Source organism: Apteryx mantelli, unplaced genomic scaffold (assembly GCF_036417845.1).
Source record: "Apteryx mantelli isolate bAptMan1 unplaced genomic scaffold, bAptMan1.hap1 HAP1_SCAFFOLD_33, whole genome shotgun sequence".
NCBI classification, from domain to species: Eukaryota; Metazoa; Chordata; class Aves; order Apterygiformes; family Apterygidae; genus Apteryx; species Apteryx mantelli.
In genome coordinates, this window is record NW_027118682.1 from 4735525 (window position 1) to 4757390 (window position 21866).

Genomic DNA, 21866 nt, shown 5'->3' on the forward strand with positions numbered 1-21866 from the left:
CAAAGCCCTTTCCACGTGCCTCCCTCATCTGGCTGTCATCTCCCTGTTTAACAGCACTGCAGTGTTTGCCTACCTGAAGCCCCCCTCCATCTCCTCCCCAGCTCAGGATCTGGTGGTTGCAGTTCTGTACGCGGTGGTGCCTCCAGCAGTGAACCCCCTCATCTACAGCATGAGGAACAAGGAGCTCAGGGATGCACTGAAGAAATTGATCCAATTGGTACTAGTTCAGCAGCAATGAGGTGCCCATCCCTCTTCACAAGTGATTTCTAATTCATTGCAGACAACTCCTGTGCTTTGGGCATTCTCTTGGTGATAATGATGTTTGTGCAGAAGTGTTTGATATCATCCCACTTCTCCAGAGGCACAAACCCAGTCGGTCTGACCCAGAGTCCTTCTGTGAATTTGTCTATCACTGGGTCAGAGCTGGCATCTCTCTAATAAAAGGGGATTTCTTCAGTGCAGTGCTTGAAGGTTGGTTTCTTCTTCCAAAGCTGGAGCCAAGAATGCTCTCAAGGACTTTCACCCAGAAAGGGCCTGTTGCTTTTCCGGGGATCTCCATGGGCTCAAGGCAATGAGCTCATGTGGTGATGTGTTAGGGAATGAGGGCTGGATTCAGCTCTCGCTTGTGGGTGCTCAGTGCTCCTGAGAGTGGTGAATGATCATGTGGTATCTGCCTGGGACTGTCTCCCATATGACAGGGCTGATGACAGATATCCACAGTGCAGACCCTGCAGGCACAGGGAAGGGTGCCTGCAGAGTGGTTCATGTACACCTTCAATGAAAAACCACAGGTTGGGTCTAGGGAAACACCTGAACACAGCCTGAGCCATTTGATTGCTCAGAGCATCACTTTTGGCCACAGACCCCTTGGTAGGGGGGTTTCAGGTGCAGTGATGCCTGTCCATCTGGGTCTGCTTCCTGCCCTGCCCACCAAGGCCAGTGCAGCATCACCCTGTGGTCCCAGGGCACCACAGCCCACTTGCTCTGCAGAGCAGCACCACCAGCTCGAGGCCCTGCAGGGAGCACAGGGAAGGGTCCAGGAACGGTTGAGTAGGCCAGCACTGATGCACTCACTTGGGGAAAGGCTTTCCGGGAAGCAGGGAGAATCCCTGGAGAAGAGGAAAGGAGCTATTGTGTGCTTGGAAAGAGGAAGAAATGAGAAAAAGAAATCTGTTTCTATGTACATCAACTAAGGGCAGGCTGCTGCATCCTTGGGGCAACAGGAGCTGCCAGAGGAGCCCCAGGGCAGGGACTCGTGTGCTGTCCTGGAGAGGCAAGTGGCACAGGGGGCTGCAGGCAGTCTGGGGGTAGGGAATCTCCTGGGCACAAGGCCAAGGGACACAGAGTGTCACTGTCCTCTGTGTCCTTGTGCCACGGGGGCCAGTTCCAGCTTGGAGGCTGATGGGGCAGCTGACACACACCCCTGCCCCCCGGAGCTACTCTGCCTGCAGGGTGGCTCGGGCTGTGGTGTGAGTGCCCCGAGCTCTGCAGCACCCTGTGTTGGGCACTGCTGCGGGGCCACCCCCTACCCTGGGCTGCTTGGCTGGGCTGGGCTGGGGAGAGGGCAGGGGAGGTGGGCTGGAAAGGGTCCCAGAGAGGAAAACACCAGTGTCAGCTAATATAAGTGAGCAGGAAGGGTGAGAACACACACCAGTGGGTTTGTGGTGCAGAGCCAGGTCTTGTGGAGGGGAACCAAGACATGCCAAGCACAGAAGAAAGGAGGCCAGTCTGTGCCTTTGGTTGCATGGGCCAACCAGGAAGGCTCCCCTGGGCATTTGTCACACACCAGCCTCTCACATCATCTGTTTCTAGCCCTGGTGGTGCACCCCAGGTTTTGGGGTGCATTTTGCTGCATGGACAGCTCCATCCTGCTGGGCTCAGTGCTGTATTGAGGGGAATGGCCAGCCTTGCTTGGCCTCTCTCCTGGCTGAGACCCTGGCAGACCCTGGGGATGGCTGTGTGCTAACCCCTGAGTGGGACACAGCCAGGGCTGGGCAGGGGCTGGGTGCTGGGGGAGGCTGACAAAGCAGGAGGGCTGTAGAGGGATGGGGCACAGAGGGCGCCATCATGGGGACCGCACTGGGGGGATGTTTCTCCAGCCCAGAATGCACCTTGTCCTATGCGGTGCCTGCACAGTCAGGCCATGGGGCTGTATGTGGGGCAGGAAGGCTGAGTGGGCACGGGACGGGACACACATGGGAGCCATGATGCTCCTTACTGCTCCTCTGCAAAAGAGAAAATCCCAGGGGAGCTCTCCCAGCCCTGCCCAACGAGCTCTTGTCCCTGTTCCAGGCATGGCAGAGCAGAGGCCGAGGACCAAGAGGTCCCTCAGGCAAAGCTGTGACAGCCTTGGGGAGCTGCCCTGAGTACCATGAGGCCCCCTCCTCCTACATCCCTGTCCTGCTGGGAGGGTGGCACGGGCACCAGGGATATAGCCTGTTTCTGCCTGGGGTCAGCGTGAGACTTTTGCATGTGAGACGAATGCGACAGCCACTGCGCTGCAGAAATGCTGGCCACAACCCCTCGCTGTAGCCCCCACTGCCCCCTGCCCCTGCTGACCTGCTGCCACCCCTGTGCTGCCCCATCTCCCATCTCCTCTCCCCGCACTGCAGGGACCAGTGGTGCAGCAGAACTGGCACAGCCCCACAGCCACTTCCTGGCCCCTGACACTCTCCATCCCCCTCCCAAGTACTACATCCATCTTCAAGAAGGAAAGAGGATCTGGGGAATGACAGGCTGGTCAGCATCACCCCTGTCCCTAGGAAGCAAATCTTCCTGGAAGCTAGTTCCAGCCACATGAAGGGATTGGGAACAGCCAGCGTGAAATCCTCAAGGGCAAATGGTGCCTGATCAACACAATTGCTTTCTGTGATGGGGTGACTGGCTGTGTGGACAAGAGGAGAGCAGTGCATGCTGTATACCTTGAATTTCAGAAGGCCTTTGGCATGCTCTTCCATAACTCCTTTGTAGCTATACTGGGGAGATGTGGAATGGAGAAGTAGGCAATGGAGGTGGGGGAAATGAGCTGGAGGCCGCCTGGCTCAAAGGGTGAAGAACAGTGGTCCAAACTCCACCTGACTAATGGTTACCAATGCTGTTCTTCAGAGGTCGATACTGGAGCCAATGCTGTTTGTCTTTATGAATGATTTAGATGATGGGATGGAGTGCACTCTCAGCCAGTTCATGGACAATGCCAAACTGGGGTGAGTGGCTGATATGCTGGAGGGCAGGGCTGCTAAGCAGAGGGGCAGTGACAGGCTGTGATATGGGCTGAGAGGAACATGGGAGGATCAATCAAGTCCTGTCCCTGGGATGAAATAACCCCATGCAGCAGGACAAGGTGGGGTTGAGTGGTTGGAAAGCAGCTTTGCAGGAAAGGGCCTGTGGGGTCCTGGTGGACATCAGGTTGACAAGAAGTCCTCAGGGTGCTCTTGTAGCAAAGACAACCACCTTTATTTTGGGTTGTATCAGCAAGAGTGCAGGCAGCAGGGCGAGTGCGGTGGCACAGATGAAATATCCTGGCAGCCTTGAAGAAAGAGAAGATAAAGAAAGGGTAGAATTGGCAAACTACCAACGTTAGAGAGAGAGGTATGATCAACAGAGTGCCCAGGCACTGCAGACATTTTAAAACAGCCCAAAACGTGGCATTTCAGCCTGCTGCCAAGTGGCTAGAGCCAGATGTACCCAGACTTGCTCAAGGGCGGGAGATCCAGGCAACTTCTGATTTATTCTACTTCTAATAGCATGGCTAGGATTATGCTTTTTTAGTGACAGAACATGTTTTTGCAAGTCTAACTTTTCAATTAAAGCATTAGAACAAATGCTCAAGCACACCAATGAGGGGGAAAACAAAGTCAAAAACACTGTTTCCATTGGCTCCAGTGGCTGTGGGATGAAGCCTGAGTTTGGTTTGAAAGAGAAAAGATTAGGACTGAATGTCCTGTGGGTGACTATAAACTACTTGATGCCTTCTGTGTTTTCAGGGATATTTCTTCTGGTTGCTGCTCAGTCTACAACACACTCTAATTCTTCCTTTGCATAATAGACCAGACGTGTGGAGAAAGAACTGAATCCAGGGAAACAACATGCAAATAATCTGGGCAGCTTGGGAAGTCCACTGAAAGAGTAAGTGTGTGTGCGAGAGCTCACAGCAAAGGCCTGGAAAAGCCAGTTGCCATGGGGCTGGATACAGCCTCCTCTGATTGCTCATGACATGGGCTCATGACACACCTCACAGAGTCAAATAAATTTCTGTGGGAGAATGGGAGGAAGAAAGTAGAAATGAATCGAAAGATGGGGAATGGAGGGCAGGAGTCCCACCAGTGAACATCTCCAAATACAGGTGGATTTCATCCCCTCTCTGGCAAGGCTGTTTCTTCCATGACAAGCAGCACCTGGGGGAAGGACGGTCTTTTCCTGACGCCCCTCTCGGGATGGAGGGCAGCAACATTGGAGAGACTCCTTCCAGCCAAGGGGGAGTTGCTGGGCACTCAAACAAAGATTTCAGTCTGGAACCTTAAAGTCCTGGGTGGCTGAAGACTACAAGATGCCTCCAATGTTTGGCTCTCCTGTTTTAAAACAGAGAGTCCCTTTGATCTCTCAGAGGATCAAAACCAAGATGCCTTTCCCTGGGGGTCGATACCTGCTCAGACCAAGGTTTCAGCCCTGCAGGATTCAGCCCCAAGCTGATAAACTGCACACGGGACTGTGTAACTGGCTTGGTCACAAGGGACCCGAGTCACATCACAGCCACCACTGAAACGCCCCCAGAAGCAGATCCTGTGACATCTGACCTGAACAAGACCTGCTGTATTTCTCTGCCTTTCTCCCTGCACCTAAAACTTTCTCTTTAGCTCCTTAGCACTGGGGAGAAGTTTCAGCTCCTGGACCGGCGGGGAAGGCACCAGTGCCTGCCAGTCCTGACACTACACTCACATTTTCATTCTGTTGAACTAAACCAAGTCCCCAGGTGACCAGCTCTGCAGTGTAACTGTCCGTGTGTCCACACTTTTCTCCACTCCAGGAAAATGGGCTGCAGGTGGGAGGGAGACGGCACAGGGCAGGCATAGAAATGCCTCTGCTCACCACCACCTGGCCTGGGGTCAGGGAGGAAAAGAGGCCCCGGGACCAGTGCCCGCTGGCTGCGTGGCTTTCTCTGCAATTGTCTCCTTTTCTGTTCCAGGCTCTGGAGACGAAGGGGCTCACTGGCTGCAGCCAGCCTGGACACATGGAGTGGCAGAGCTACAGGAGCAGAGGACAGATTTTCCCCACCACTGGCTGGACAGGCACAAGTGGGACCTGGCCCTTCCTGGTCTTCCCAAGCATGTCATTCGAGGAAGTGCTGGAAGAACAGGCCTGGAGAGATCCTCATGGAACTGCAATGCCTGTAGCTGTGATAACTGACCAGCCCACTCCTGCAAACGCTTCCTGGGCCAGGTGCTGGGGGACAAGCAGCTGGCAGTGCTTATGGGAGTCCATCAGCACCATGCCCTCTGGGTGGGCAAGGAGACCTCAGGTTCTTGGTACCCTCTTGGAGAGGAGCTGGCTGCCGAGAGGACTGAGGGGAGGTGGGACAGGTTCTGTGACTCACGAGGTGAAGGTGCTGACACAGGCCTGGGGCCAGGGCCCTGCAACCTCCTAGGCCTCTCCCAGCTGCTGGGAAGCCACTGCAGAAGTAAGCAAATCCCAGAGAACAACCTTTACCACGTTCCTGGGAGCCAATGACAGGGACACGTGTGTGTGAGAACATGACAGACCAGCAGCAGGGAGATGACTGGGGTTTGTGCTTGTGGGTTCCCTTCTGCCTGAAGAAATGATAGGCCAGTGCCAGGCACATGCTCAGCTATGGGCCTGTAAGGTCACTGCTGCCTCAGCACCTGATAGGCCAGCAGCAGGCACATGGCTTCAGTGCTGATTGTGAGGTCACTTCCTTCTCTGTAGACTGTCTGCCATCAGCAGGCTCTCGGTTGCTGTGGTTTCTTGTAAAGTCCCCTCTGTCTCTGCTGCTGACAGGCCAGAAGCAGGTTGATGGCTTCAGTGCAGACTGTGAGGTCGCTGCTGCCTGTGCACCGGATCAGCCAGCAGCAGGAACAGCGTCAGCAAAGCAGCTGTGAGGTCGCTGCTGCCTGTGCACCGGATCGGCCAGCAGCAGGAACAGCGTCAGCAAAGCAGCTGTGAGGTCACTGCTGCCTGTGCACCGGATCGGCCAGCAGCAGGAACAGCGTCAGCAAAGCAGCTGTGAGGTCACTGCTGCCTGTGCACCGGATCGGCCAGCAGCAGGAACAGTGTCAGCAAAGCAGCTGTGAGGTCACTTCAGCCTGAGCAGCTGAGCAGCAGCAACAGGGCTGTGAAATGGCTTGTGAGGACGCGTCTGTCTCTGAAGACGACAGGCCAGAAACACGCTGGCCTTGCAGGGCTGGTCCCTGCTGGTCTGGGGCTCTCCAGGGAGGCCTGAGCCGCCCCCAGGCTGCGCTGGGCAGGGGGCTTGTGCCGGGCTCCCACTGCCATGGATCCAGCACGGTGCCTGGAGTCCACTGAACAGACTCATCACTGAGCTCACACAAGCAGGGATTTGGTTGCTTTCTTTGGGATATTTTGCACGCCGAAAGAAAGCCTGCTGTTGCATTTAAAAACAAGTGTTCATTAGCCTGTACAAAGGACTTATGAAAATACAGTTCATGCAGTTGTGTGGTGACTCTGTTGTTCTACACAAGTGCTCTGTCATGAAATATGTATATATACACGTGTGTATGTATATGTGTGTGCATATATGAATATACACACACATATGTATATAAATATATACATTATATATATTGTGTAGGTGTCTAGGAACTACAGAATGCGTTCCTGATCATCATCTACTTTTATTCTTAGGAGAACAGGCATTTTCACCACTGGAGAAATATACTGAGGTAAATCATGATATTTAGGAGAGCTTTGCAGAGACTTGTACAGTCTCTTTTGCTGTGTGGTAGGATGAAGGCTTAAGAATATGGCATGTTCCCATTAAATCAAGAAATGCAAGAGAATGTATTTCAGCACTAATTGAGAAGGTGTACTAGTGCAAGTGGGGGATATGGACTATTTAGGGACTACGAGGACATGTTGATTTAATCCATAGTATTCCTTTGGTGACTCAAGACCAGAGAAACGTGTTGTCTAGCCTTTTAGATAAAAAAATAAACATACGAGTTTGTGTAGCCATCTCTGCCTTTCTAGGATTGTTAAAACAGCAATGAATTATGTAGTGGGAACAAAATTGAGAAAGAGTTTGTTAAAACAGCATAAGAAAAAACTTGAAACAATGTCAGCATTTGTTACCTTTAAGCCTCTAAGCTTATGTTAATTTTTTGATATTTCAATGTGGAAGTCATTTAAACCCTCAGGTGAAAAGTGAGGTTGGATTGTCCCAGTTGGGTCAATCATTTATCTCCATTTCTGTTACTGTGCTGGTCAGGAAAGCCTCTGACCTACTGAACTCAGTTATGGCTCTAGGATCTGTGACTTGAGCCGGTAAAGGTACTGCAGTGCTGTGGTGGCAAAAAGAAATGCTGTCCACAAATGTATTTCCTAATACTAAAGCAGGATAGCTAGAAAGCTTATTTGCAGTTCAGGTTAGTAATCAACACGCAAGGAAAGCTGAAACCAGTGGAATGGCTCAACAAAATAAGTATCTTTCATGCACTTATGCTAATGCTGTAACTTCACCCATCCAATTTGCAATTCTTTAGATACAGCTCCTGTGTTTCAATGCCCTTTTTTTTTTTTCCTAAAAATGTTATTCTGCTCCTTCTTCACCTCCCACCTTCTTCGGTAACTGTTGACCAATTTCAGCTAAATTTGACAAATGTAGAGATCTCAAAGTTTTTGAACTCCTGGCATCACAAAAATTAGTGCCTGGGTGGTGAAGAGAACCCATCAGGTGTGTGCTGAGAGAGAAAGCTGAAATTCTCCCCCATATCAGCTAACTGACCCCTTGCCCTGCGTGCATTTGGCTGGCCAGTGCCCACGTGTGATGGGAGAACCATCACTTGCCCAGCCAACATGGTGGGGACCAGCAGACATGGTGGGGAGCGGCAGCATTGCTTTAGGGGAGGTATGGTACGAGCCAGCAAGGAAATGGGCTTTGGGAGTCATCCTGACCACTGAACAGCTTATTCCTTGCTGGAGGATGGAGAGTATTAACAACAACAACAACAACAAAAAGTGGTGGTGAGAGGGAAAGACAAGACAAGAACGTTAACATCTTTGTCTTCCTTGGTCACTTTATTTTTAAAATTCTTGCTTGATAACTATTGTTCTAGAAATGCCTATTGCCAGCCACCATAGTACAGGCCAGGGTTCAAGATATCTGCAGAGCCAGGATATGGGCTAAGGTCTCCCTTGGAGCCTGCAGGAACACACACTCAGGAAATGTTTGCAGTGCATACCCTGGACCTGTCAGCTCTGTTTTTTAGCACCACATTGCCTGAAGAAAGATACACACAGGTCTCTTTTCACTTCTTTAATCTCATAGGATTAATTGACTCAATTGACTCATGGCTAAGGAAGTGGCCTGGTTTTAATGTCCTTTGTGTTATTTTTGCCTGAAAACCCGCATTTCTGTTAGTTTGAATGAAATAGAGCAAGGATGTTGTGCATGGCCATATTTTCCATTCCAAATTAAACAGTCAGAAGGTTGCTGGCAGCTCAGGGAGCTGGAAAACACTGCTCATAAACCTCTCTCCATGGCCAGAACTCCTGCTGACCTCAGTGGGATTCAGACCGTGGTTTTCATCACCTCTTAAGACTCTGTAGCTCCCAGTAGAGCTCCCAATAGCTTCATCAGCCTGATGACATGTCCTGCACTTTTTCTAGCTTCTTTTATTTTTATAATGGTGTAATGCAACCAAGGATTTTTTGCACAAACAAATCTGTTTTTTTTTTTCCTGTCGTTGTACTGAGGAGGAAATATTATAACACACCTGTCAGTTAATATAAACATTTCCTTTAGCTGAGTATATTTACCAGGCAGAGACAATGCCACAGCCTGCAATGCTGCACTGTAGGCACTAAAAGCATTTCAACTCTCAGAACACTTCTATCTGCAAATGTGTGTCTTTTTCTTAAGGAGAAAAAGCATAAACAGACTTGGTGCTGCTTTGTTCCTTTTTACTTTTAGGCAGGAAATCCATTCTGTTGTTTGCCATCCCTGTATTACAACATCTGGACATGTTACATGGTTGAGGGCTCATCTGTCACATAAGAGGAAGATCTCCATTTGGGTTATGTGATGGTTGTCCCTGTGGTCATCTACCAATAATGTCTAGTCAGTGCCCACATGTACCAGCAGCATGTGCTAATGTGCTTGAGGCACCACGTACAGGCAATGGCTTGTGATGTTCCTGAGCAAGAAACCTGGTCTGAAGGAGCCTCTGGAAATGAGGCAGCAGGCTGTGAGCTGGGGAGCTCTTCAGACAGGTTGAAGGCTGGTCACCTCTTCCAAAATGACCTTTGAAATTATGATTCATGACCAGGCGAACAGGACAGTGCCTGCCCTCACCTTTCCTGCCTTGTACTCCAGACTGACTTGGGCACAAGTCCATCCTGAGCTGAAAACTCAGCAGTCCCGGGGGTGCAGCAGAGCACCCAGGCTCATCCACCTTGCTGAAGGGCTCGGCTTCTTTTCTCAAGCACGCCCCACACAAACCGAGCTGTGAGGCTCCTTAGGAGTGACTTACATCTCAGTAGCTCTGAAGTCAGGCAGAGGTTAAGGTCCATTTCTGTCTGTGTAGCTAGGTCTGTAATTTAAGCGGAGCAGAAATTATACCCTATTATTAAGTCATCGGTTTCTCTTGGTAGGTGTGTTCTGACACTTTGTCTCCATGTACTATCTGTCTGGTTGATACAGTTTTCATCAGTTTACATTTTACATCCTGTTTACATGTGTTTACATGTGTTAGTTTGCATAGATACAGAGTTATTAGTTACATAGCAGCCTATTCTACATGGCTCAATATTCTCATACAAACTTCCTTTTCACCAGCACACAGGCAGGCCAGAGGACAACACCAACTCTCATTTATGTTCCACATGTCCACGTAAGGTGGGAGGATGTTGGAGTCTCACTGGAAGCTACATTACCACATTATTACAGAACAGTCCAGCATATGCACCAGTTTTGTTGCTTGCAACTTCAGATGGATGGATACATATATTTTTGAGTTTCCTTTCATTTTCATTTTCCAGTTTCATTTATGTGCCCTTGAAGCACCTGACCACTGCACTTTCCCAAGCAACTGGATACTGTTATCACAAGGGCACCTACCTGAAGATCTTACAATTTGCTTACAAAAATCTTGACTGGATGCGTTTACCATCAAATGCTTGAAAGTGCATAACTTGGATACTGTTGGTAAGTTCCTTCTAAAATTGAATACTGAAATTCCAGCATGTCAACAGTTTCTGGCATCAAAGCAGGTCCCTTTTCTCACAGAAGACACAAGCAGTTCAGGGCTAAGTCCCCAGGTCAGGGGTCAGTGCTGACCCTGGAAACAGTCCTCCATTTCCTCAGGATCAGCTCTCTGATGTCCAGTAGCCAGGGGGCAAAGGTTCCACCTCATTTTTCCAAAGAGAATGAGAAAAAATGGATTTAGGATATAATAGTTAACATAGGCCTCCTCAAAGAATTCAAAGCCCTCAAAGAGTTCAAAGCAGTACCTCAAACACTGACACCTTTGAGGCTCTACCTGAAGCCTTTTTTGCAGATCCTTCAAATGATATCACAAAATATCAGGACTAATGCTGTCCTGCTATCTAAAGCCTTGCAGCTTCTCCCCAAACTATTGCTGCTTCCCCACAGTCCATCTGCCTCCTCCCATTTCCACTTCATATCTTTAGCAGTTCACTAAACTCAGTCCTCTAGTCGATCCTCATCCATGGATCTGATCTATCTCCAGAGAGACAGGCAGGACTTGATATAAAAGGCTTTCATTCCTCCTTAAAAAGGTGTAACTTATTGGATTTTGTCTCCCAGAATTGGTCTGCAATAACTGAGGAGAAAGTCTAAAGCTGAGAGGAAGAAAAAGGTACCTGCGTTTCCAGATAATACTTAAATACCAACTAGCAAAGCTAACCTACTGTTGTTTACAAGAGAATGTCAATGAAGAAAGCAGCAAAACATTTGAAGGTTTTGGTTTCCTTATTTGCAGTACTTTTAACCTTATTGAAAGAGAAGAATTTAAAGTTCTATTTCATCATGCTGTGAATTGAGTTTTGCTGATGATAGAGAATATATACAGCTAACTCTTAAATCTTCAGATATTGTGCCCACAAAGGGAAACACCTGCTCTTTCAAGCAAAAGATTACAATTGACTTCTAACAGATAACCCTCTCCTGCTTATACACTCACTAATCAAGGTCACATGTACATGAAACGCTCAAAGATGACAAAACCCCAAAGCACCTTTTTAAACCAGGACACTTTTGGAGTAGACTTTCCTTTGATCACACAAGTCACTAAGCCTTTAACTATGGCAAGGGATTCCCTCTACCTTGAACCTACATATAGTCTGCATATTAAAAATTCTTAAGAACTGGCTTTTTACTACTACTATAAAAGCTCAGTGTTGGCAGAAGTTTTTCAAGCACACAAATGTATTGATGCCTCAGTTTACCTAAAGATAAATTCAACAGAACCCATGTCCTAGGTTAAAGGAAGGCAAAGAAACCTCATCCTTGCCTCTATTTATACATTTTCTGTTACGGGGGGTTTTTCTGAATAGCCTACTGTAAAGCGCAGGGGCAGCAGAATTTTACATTAAACTATTTAGAGTTTATGCCTAACCTCTCCAAAGAAATCCAATTGCTCTTAAAGAATCAATTCTAAAAGTCCAATGGTAGAGAGCCCAGTTAAGAGCCACCAGTGCCAACAACTTACATATTATGCCAACACATTAAGTATTGCCACCATTTAGACTCTCTACAAGAGCAGGGAGGAGAATGCTTCACAGTCAGGCACTTGCTCCTCCTCTGCAGTAGATTCCTGGGCAAAATGTTGCTCATCATCATCAGCGGAGGATGGGGAATTGCTGCTGTAGGCTGCATGTTTCCATCTGCAAGCATTTCAAAGGCAATAACAAAAACAAGATTAGGTCACACTAAGTCAAAAATCAAGTGCAGTCTACCCCAGAAGGTACTGTGAGATCTATGACGTTTCCAGCCCATTATATGTATTTGTCGTGCATCTGATTCCAAACTGCATTACATGTTCTTCCTTGGGAGAGCAAAATTCCATCTTTGTTGGGAAGTTAAAAAAAAAAAAAAAAGGCACATGGTACTTATATGCACCTTGACTTTGGCATATGATAGGCCAGAGCCTTGCAAAATAACTGTATTTGTGAATCTATTGCCCCTGATTTCCCCTGAACTTCGTATTCACAGCTGTTACCAAAAACAGCAGGACAAGTCAAGAAGGGAGCTCCTGAGAGAGCTTCAATTAATTACGATGCGTACAGGATGATAATCATGATGCATACAGGTTTGGGCTTGAACCTTTTTATAGGTTTTTATTCCCCTTGTTCAAGTCTTGCACAGGCTGTGGAACACGGGCGAGGTACTGCCTTCACGAGGTATTGCATAATTACCCCTCTTCCTCAAGGCATGATCAGCTCAACTACTGCAACATCCTCTTCTGTCCTGAAGTACAGCCTTGCCCCACTCACATCCATTCAGAAAGTTGCTCTAAAGATCATCTTCTGAACTTATTCCCTTCATCACAAAGCGCATTCTCCTGAAACCCTTCAAGTGTCTTCTCTCACAGCAAACAGAGTTGCTAAGGCCTTTCATGAATTACCCTCCTTCCTACATTATTTCCCACTGAGTGCCCAGAAAACAGCTCTGAATTCTGAGCTGGCCCTGACAGCACCTCTCACTGACTAAGCCCTCAATACAAAAATGCAGAAGCATGTTCGCTTCTCACCTGCCACCTTCACGCTTGGGAGAAGGTTTTCATATGCACCTGGCAGTCTTCCTTACCTCCTGAAAATTCTTGCTGGGCTGCTCAAAACCCAGGAAAACTCAGGCTACTGCTGCAGTGAGAGCAGTGCTCATCATTCAGAGTAGGACTGTGCATTTCCTTGTATTCCCACCTCTTGACAGCCATCTCTTGCCTTTTCTCTTGTGCTCGGTTATAAGCATTTGGGAAAAGGACTGGTTTTGTTTGCTGACTCTGTCCGGAGCTTATGGGCAGGGCCCTGGAGTCCCTGACTATGGCTTGTAAGCACTAAGGCTATACAGAAATGTGAATAGATAAAAAAACATCCAGTAGTTCAACTCATTTCAGCTGTTTCAGAGGAGGCTTTTGGCCAGAACACAGTAAAGAAAATTGAAAGCCAGAACTAACCTGCACTGCCATCTTGAGTGTCAGCGATTTCCTCATCAGTTCTCCTCGGGAGTACGTATCCAAGTTTTCCTAATGACAAGAAACAAGAAGGGTCAGTCACAAACATGCAGAAAATCTGACGTATGCACACTTGGTGCCTACACAGTAACTTTATCAAGGCTCTGCATGGACACAAAAGATGAGCATGCAGTTCTACGATGCAGAAAGCAAGGAAGCATTGCTGGAATCCAACCATCTAGTTCTACCTGTTTTCACAAGAGGCACATTCTGTTTTAGGCCTATATCTGTCAGTCTAAGAGAGATGAGAAAATGGATGCATATTTTAAGACAAGAAGAAAACCTGTACTTTTCAATTTAGTTCATGGCCTACTTTGTCTCTCTGTTAACATGTTGATTCATGGCCCAGGACAAGTTTTTAAAAAACAACAACAACAACAAAAAAAAGACATCCACAGAGATTCCTGAAGTATATGAATTTATCTTTGCTTTTTATCCTAGAGTTCACAGAATCACAGAATGGTTGAGGTTGGAAGGGACCTCTGGAGATCATCTAGTCCGACCCTCCTGCTCAGGAAGGGGCACTTAGCACATGTTGCCCAGGACTGTGTCTAGATGGCTTGAATATCTCCAAGGAAGGAGCCAACCACAGCAGGCATTGCCCACACCAAGGCACCTAGGACAGGAGCCTGGAAGGTCTTGAAGGTGCTGAGCTTCAAAGGGAGCTGAGCTGACAACACAAGGGCAAACAGATGACAACACGAATCAGGCAATCGGAACACCATGGTGTGCGTTCGACTGGCTGCAACATGGCTGTTGGCATCCAAGTGTGCTTAAGGAAGGCAAAGTGTTGTTAAGAGAAAAAGCACGAGTCAACTTTCAAGGACAGTTAGATGTACGGGGCTGCCAGTTTATGGGGGACAGTGCAGACAGCTTCCTAACACTCACTGCTGAGCAGGAGCCCGAACTCTGACAAACAGGCCTTTCGAATATCCTGTGAAAGTTCATGAGCACAGAAGCAAGGCAGCTGCTAGGGGTTTAAATGTTGAGACTCCACACTGGACCAAATTAGGCCCCTAATTCCAGCACCTACTCAAAAATAATTACAAAACCCATATATCTGCATAATAACATCAGACATGTAAAAAGAAGTACTTGTGAACTATTCTTTAAATAATAAACAGGATTAAAAAAAACCACTCTTTGGGGCAATAGTAAATGTGTACACATGACATTCTTACAAAGTGCAGGCTACAGAAGAAAATCGTTTGTCAGCAAACCAATTTAACCTGACCTCTCTGCAGGGCACAGTTCAGGACACCCTCACAAGTTACATACCTCCAATTTTCTAGAGAAGGTCCAGAAAAGAAACTACCTTGATAAAAACAGTGGAACGGGCCTTGTCCAGAAAAGATGTCATTTGCTTACTTGGTTTGGAAGCTCTGCCATCATAAAACAAACAAACAAGAAAACAAACAAAAAACCCATACACACACACCGAAGAGTTACAAAGGGATTATTTAAGAGTCTTGTCTAAACTCTACCTTAATTTAAGTAAAGGGCTCCTAAGGGTGCACAAGGAATCTATCTTCCACCGTTACTGCAAACGACAGGACACTACAAAGGTCACCCCTAGGAGAAGGGAGTTCAGACTACGCCTAAAACAGCCACTGGCACACTGAAGGCTCTCATTCACTGTCAACATGCATTTTCCCTTTCACAAAAACCTTACAAAGCCACTTCAGCCAGTAACGAGCCAGGAGGGTTGTTTCCCCCAACCCCCTTTTTTTTCTTTCTTTCCAGAGAGAGCTTGTTGTATCCTACAGCTTCCAACAGAAGCTATATTAGCATAAATGCTCCAGCTGATTTAGACTTCCTCGACCAAAAGATCTTAGACTTTTGGCTGAAATGCTCTCGCTGCTGCCCATGGGGAGAGGCACAGAGCCAGAAAACAATGCCTGGAGTCCAGGGCACTCTGCTGACGTGGGCATCTCTCCTGCTGGCACTAGAAATAGTGTATCCTGTCACATTCACTCCACACAGATTATATCCTACCTAGGGCTAGCCCCCACAACACCTCCTCGGGCCCCTGGCTGCACAGCTGGTCACCAAGAGAAAAGAATGGGGGAAAAGCCTCACCATTTCAGCAACAATGGGTTAGTAGAAGAAGCAGAGTTTTCCAAGGCACCTGACACCTAAGAACAAGAACGCCCATTAATTACTTGAATAAGGTGTAACTCCTGATTTTCTCTTCCCTGCTCGAGTCTGGCCAGGGTCCTCCACACGTGGCTCAATGCTGAGGAAAGAACAGGCACAACAGGGTTGGGCAGCCACAGGCAAGTCTCTCGCAGACCGAGTGCCCTGCACAGGGCCCTGACTCCCAACATTACCTTTCAGCTCCCAAAGTTCTCCCCTCCAAGCACCTCGCAGATCATCTCCCACAGAAACATGGGAAGGTCTCTCGAGGGGCAGCTACTGCCACCCGTGCAGCATCTCAGCAACCCCACACACCTCGCCCAGCCAACAGCCCGCTCACACACAGCTACTTCTCCCACCACTGCGTCCTCGGCCTCTTTCTCACAGGCCTTCCAGTAACACCCACTTTGAGCACCCAAGGTTGCTGGTGTTACTGGCAACAGCATACTGCCCCGGCCTAGACGTAAAGCTTGCTGCCTTCCTCAAGGAAAGCAACACGCTAAAGGTTACAAAGCCATCTCAGATCATAAGCAAACATGTAAATCACTACCTCTGTAAGCTCCAGAAAAAGAACAGAACACCTAGGAGAGGAAAGAAAAGACAGAAAAGCAACTCAGACACTCACTGAAATAACATCCTGCTAAAGCAGGGCTCAGGATCTAGGTCTTTCAGTAAGTCTCAGCTGCACACTTCCTCACCAGGCACAAGGCAGTAGTCAGGTGAAAGATTTCGTCAGCTGATACAAAGATGGAGTCTTGCAAGTAGTTCTGCTTCACGAACAGAGAATGAAAGCGGTTTCTAAGTTTTCTTCTAGTTGCTTTCAAAAAGACTAGGCAACACTGTAAGGATTCTGCAATCTGGGTTCAACAAAAAATCACTTCTTTTCCTTTCTTTTGCTCCCAAACCCAGCTGCTACCATCACTACTGGACCATCTCCCTTTTGTGTCAGGTGCACAAAAACTTCCTACAACAGAACTGAGAGCCTTAAGCGCACCTTTCACTGAACACATGGAATACTTGCTGTCAATTTACTACTAACATCAAGCAGAAAATATTGGCGGCTGGATGGTAAATGCAAATCTGTTCCTACTAAAAGAGATTCTCATTCAGCATGCTTTGGTATTTCAGAAGGCAAAACTCAAGGAGGCAGAAGGCTTCTGTGTCCTCCAGTTCAACTTTTAGCACGTGAGTTTCAGTCGAGTTGTCTTCAGTCACAGCTTGCACACATCAGCTCTCCTGCAGAGAGAAAGAACAATTCAACATTCTCAATGTGACATTCAGAGAGAACTACAGTTTCAATACCTGGCTACAGTAACAATACCTGCTCTTAAACAGAAGCACATCCTGCGCCAGGTTTTGGAGAGCACTCACCGTCCATGAGACTCTTCTTCTCTCTTCTTCTGTTCTGTTACTCAGTTCTGAATGACCTCACAATCAACATCCTAGCCCTGTGCCGCTTGGCGGCCTATCAGGTCCTCAGGCAGAAGTGACCTCACAAACAATTGCCCCAAGCATTAGTCAAGTGCTGGCACATCAGCTGCTCAGATAGAGGTGACCTTACAATCATCTACCAAGCCCACATGGCTGCTGATGGCCTTTCAGCTTCTCTGATGGACAAGTTTTGTGTTCTTGTTTGGGAGGTCACTTCTGACTCAGCCTCTGATAGGCTAGCAGCAGGCTTATGGCTGGGGCATGGGCATGTGAAGTCACTCCTGCCTTAGCAGCTGATAGACCAGCAGCAGGCACATGGCTTGGATGATGATGGTAAGGTTAGTTGTATGTGATCAGCTGAAAGCAGGGGTTTAATTAGCATCCTGGCAGGAGATCCTGGCAAGAACTGCAGAACCTGCAGGCCTCCAGCAACCTAGTGACACCTTGCAAAATGTGCTCAGCTGAGACAGACACCTGAACTGTCAGGTTAGAAATGACTCCCTTAGAGAAGAGAGGAGCATGTGGAAAGGTGAGGAACATAACACTTAGGGGAGTTGCAGAGTTATTTGCATAAAGCCACCTCAACTTTGCAAGCTGATTCTCAACTATGACCTTCCAAGTATTTCCTGCCGACTTGCAGGAATGTGCTTGAGCATCGGGCAACAATTTTCAGGGTCCAAAAGCAATGCTGTGATTTTCTTAGTTTTCAGCACAAAAAATAAGCTCTGAGCCCTTGAAACATCACTCACTGTTGTATGTGCATCTGGGAAAACTTGTTGTAAGAGGCCAATTCTTTTCTGAAGAAAAACTTTGTCTTTGGAAGTTTTCCTTATTTGCCCATTTTGAAAGGTAATGACTGTGGCACTGCTGCTCAAAAGAGTACCTCTGAGTGCTCCGTCATGGCAAGACCATTTCCTTGTTCACTATGCCAGAGAAAAAAGTCCCACCATGTCAAAACTGCTCTCTGAGGCCTCTTCTTGGCTATCAGCCCCTGGACGTCTTGTTTCAGGGCCTGGGGCAGTGTGCAGGTTGCAGCAGAGATCTGCAAGGCAGTGAGCCCTTTGGCAGGGAGAGCTCAGGACCCCACCCTCCCTCCTTCCCCCTTATTTCAGTGGATTGGGGGGGGTTACTTGGATGGTTAATTAAGAGCAAAGAGTTTCTAGGATTATTAGAAGAATATTAGAAGAAAAGAGTGTCTGCACCAATTACATTTATTGGTAGTACCCCCCCCCCCCATAAGACTTTATTAACAGGAGATAGAGGCAACTACTATGCCTTTACTCTAAGAAAACTTGAGATTGAAAGGTCTCAGAAGTGTTATCTTCAAGAAACTCCTCCAGTGAACCCTTTCTGAAAGATGACCTCTTATAATCCAAATATTCTAAGCTGCATATTTATATGCATTTCACAAGAGATCTGGGCTATCTTATGTCTTTGGTTAAACATGGGACAGGAAAGCCCAAATCAAATAAGGGAGGGAAATCATGGAGAATATATATATTAAAAAAGAAAAGACAAAGTATTCTGTAAACATTTAACTTTATTTCACTTTTCTTTGTATTTCCCAGCACCTGTGAATTACCTTTGATATTAGCTTCCATGGGTTTTCTTTCTCAGATAGCCTATATTTCAACTGCAGAAGATGGTGCTTCTGAGTCCTTGGTTTTACGCTTTCCAATTTTAGTTATATAAAGAAGTTACCATCAAACAAAAATGCATGGTTTTTTGCTTCATACACTGTCATTCTAAAAGTAGTACAGACTTACATTAACTTTGGATCAGTATACTTGTTATTGAAAATTAAGCTCACCGGCCACCATAACAGAGTCCGACCCTAGGTTCCCGCAGAAGTTTGAAGTCAGATCAGAACAAAATAAATTTTAATTACACGCGTGCAATAATTACAGCTCGAGCTGGGTGCCTCCAGAGAGGGACCCTAAACAAAGAAATTCCTGGCCTATTATACCCTTACAATCTAAGTTCCCCACCCCTTATGCAATAGTTTGGACCAATAGTAATATTTAGATCTGGGGTCTTCCCCTTCTTCATTGCGCTCCTTCATTGTCTCTAGCAGGCTGCTTCTTATCCTATTTTCAAGGTTGCAGCTTCTGCTCTTGGTTGTAACTTCTTTATCTTTCCAGCTTGAACCAGTGCTGGGGCCCTCTTTCACATAACTAGGTAATATCCAGGAGAGAGTTCACAGCTTGCAGCCTAAGGCTTCAGCAAATTTTGCTACTAATGCTAAGCAAGTTATGCTAAGCAATCAACTCTAGACAGCTTCAGTCCAATATTCTTTAACAGTCTTCCCTTTGTTTTTATTAAGCATCCCTGCTAATATGTTAAGCAGAGTTCTCCAAGCCTTGCGAGGCGTACTATCACTCTCCATAATCTTATGTGCAATATGATTGTAAGCAATAGGCATAGCACGGTTAAACTTAACACAACTACTACTGGGTGCAACATGTGATTATAGAACCCTGTTGTGGTTGGTGACCATCCCAGAAGAGTCTCTCACCAATGATATTCTCCATCCTTCTTCACTCTTTCCAAGATGTGGTGTATCTTTTCTGTATCATGATGAACAGCGATTAGAGGTTTTTGTCCATTGTTTTGGATGCATTTTAACAGTTGACACAGGTCATCATGTTGTAGTAGTTTCTTCACCAATGTAAGATTCATTCCGATGCGGGTAGGCAATAAATCTTGACTTAAGGTAGAATTAGATTGTAATAATTGATAAGACCGTCACACTATGAAGGTTCGATAGTAACAACTGAGACAGTAACGTAATAAAAAATTATGTTTATTTCCTCACGCAAATTCTTGGATTAGTAACATCCATTAAAATAATGCGATTACTAATTTAGAAAGAATAACCCAAAACTGTTGATTACTGCGCTATTAATTGGAAGCACTGCTTATCCCTACTTGAAAACTTTCTTGTTCACTCTCTTAGTGAGAGGACTCTCAACCTCGAGGAGTTACCTTAACCCAGCGTCCCAGGAAAAGGGGGGGGGAAATACTCACAGTCCAGCCAGAGAAGATGATCAGGTCACATTCCCGTCCCTGCTCAAACTCTCTTAGCTTCCAAGTCTCTTTTTATACGGCTGGGGCTCTGGGCAGACACTGCTTTTGCTGATTTTTGTGAGTTTCACAGCCACAGGACTGTTTGTTTGTCTGTTTGGAAGGACCCTGCTAGCAAGGTGAGACCACAATACCTCCGTATTGTTTCTTCCCTCCCCGGGGGTCCACGCAGATTCCAGGTGGCAGACTTCTTCAGTTTTGTTAATTCTTCCATCCTGCACCCTTGCGCATATCAATCCTTGCGCATATCGGTTGGTAGACTTATTTAGTCGTGTTAACTCCTCTGTTCAACAGCTTTGCGCACATCAGTTCTTGTGCATATCAATTGCCAAACTTCAGTCCTGTTAACCCTTCACTCACCCGTCAGGCTCAGTGCCTTAGAGCTAAAACCACACACTTAGAGCTAAAACCAGATTTTGGCATGCCATTTCACATGCTGCCCAATCATTTGTATTATTATAATCCCAATTCAGATCTGCTCGTGGTCAAGGCTGTTGGTTATCATCTCAGTCTGCCAATTCCCTATCCTTTTTTCAATATCCATTCTCTATCCCCTGGCTGAAATATCTGTTGAAACAATACTTGAACATACCCCTAACAAATGGGATGTCCCTCTACTCTTGTACAAAACAGTGGGGCTGCCTTTTCCGGGTCCTCCCACACCCGGGGCATTTGCTGTGCCCATTGAAGTAGATCTCCGGGAGCCCACAGCCAATAAACGTAGGCATGCAAGACCAGTGCCAGTGCTCACCAGATGGGAACCTCGCTGTGTCCTATCTGGGGTGCCAAAGAAATAAGATAATCTGTTCCGTTTTGTTTGCTCTCGGGTACTGGTGATGAGAAAAAGGAGTTGTATTTCTAAGTTTTTAAGTATTATTGCTGGCAATAAGGTCCTTATTATGCTCCAAGCCATGTACTGAGAATCTGCATCGAAACCATGTGCTTCCTGCTGCCCTATAAGGTACAGGGGCATAATGACCTCACAACGACAAAGAGGAGCCATGTGCCTAACGTGGCAGTATGTGGTGCTCAGGTGGAAGTAACCTGACAAGTAAAAGCAGCACCCACATGACCAGCACTGGCCTATCAGGCACTCAGCCACAAGTGACCGCACAACCACAAACTGCACCCACATGACCAGCACCGGCCTATCAGGCACTGAGCCACAAGTGACATGAAAAACACAAAACTGAAGCCACATCACCAGCACTGGCCTATCAGGCACTGAGCCACAAGTGACATCACAACCACAAACTGCAGCCACATCAACAGCACTGGCCTATCAGGAACTGAGACACAAGTGACATCACAAACACAAACTTCGCACACGTGACCAGCACTAGCCTATCAGGCACTCAGCCACAAGTGACATCACAAACACAAACTGCAGCCACATCACCAGCACTGGCCTATCAGGCACTAAGCCACAACTGACATCACAACCACAAACTGCAGCCATGTGACTGGAACTGGCCTATTAGGCACTGAGCCACAAGTGACATCACAAACACAAACTGCACCCACATCACCAGCACTGGCCTATCAGGCGCTCAGCCACAAGTGACATCACAACCACAAACTGCACCCACAGGACCAGCACTGGCCTATCAGGCACTCAGCCACAAGTGACATCACAAACACAAACTGCAGCCACATGACCAGCACTGGCCTATCAGGCACTGAGCCGCAAGTGACATCACAAACACAAACTGCAGGCACATCACCTGCACTGGCCTATCAGGCACTCAGCCACAAGTGACCTCATAAACACAA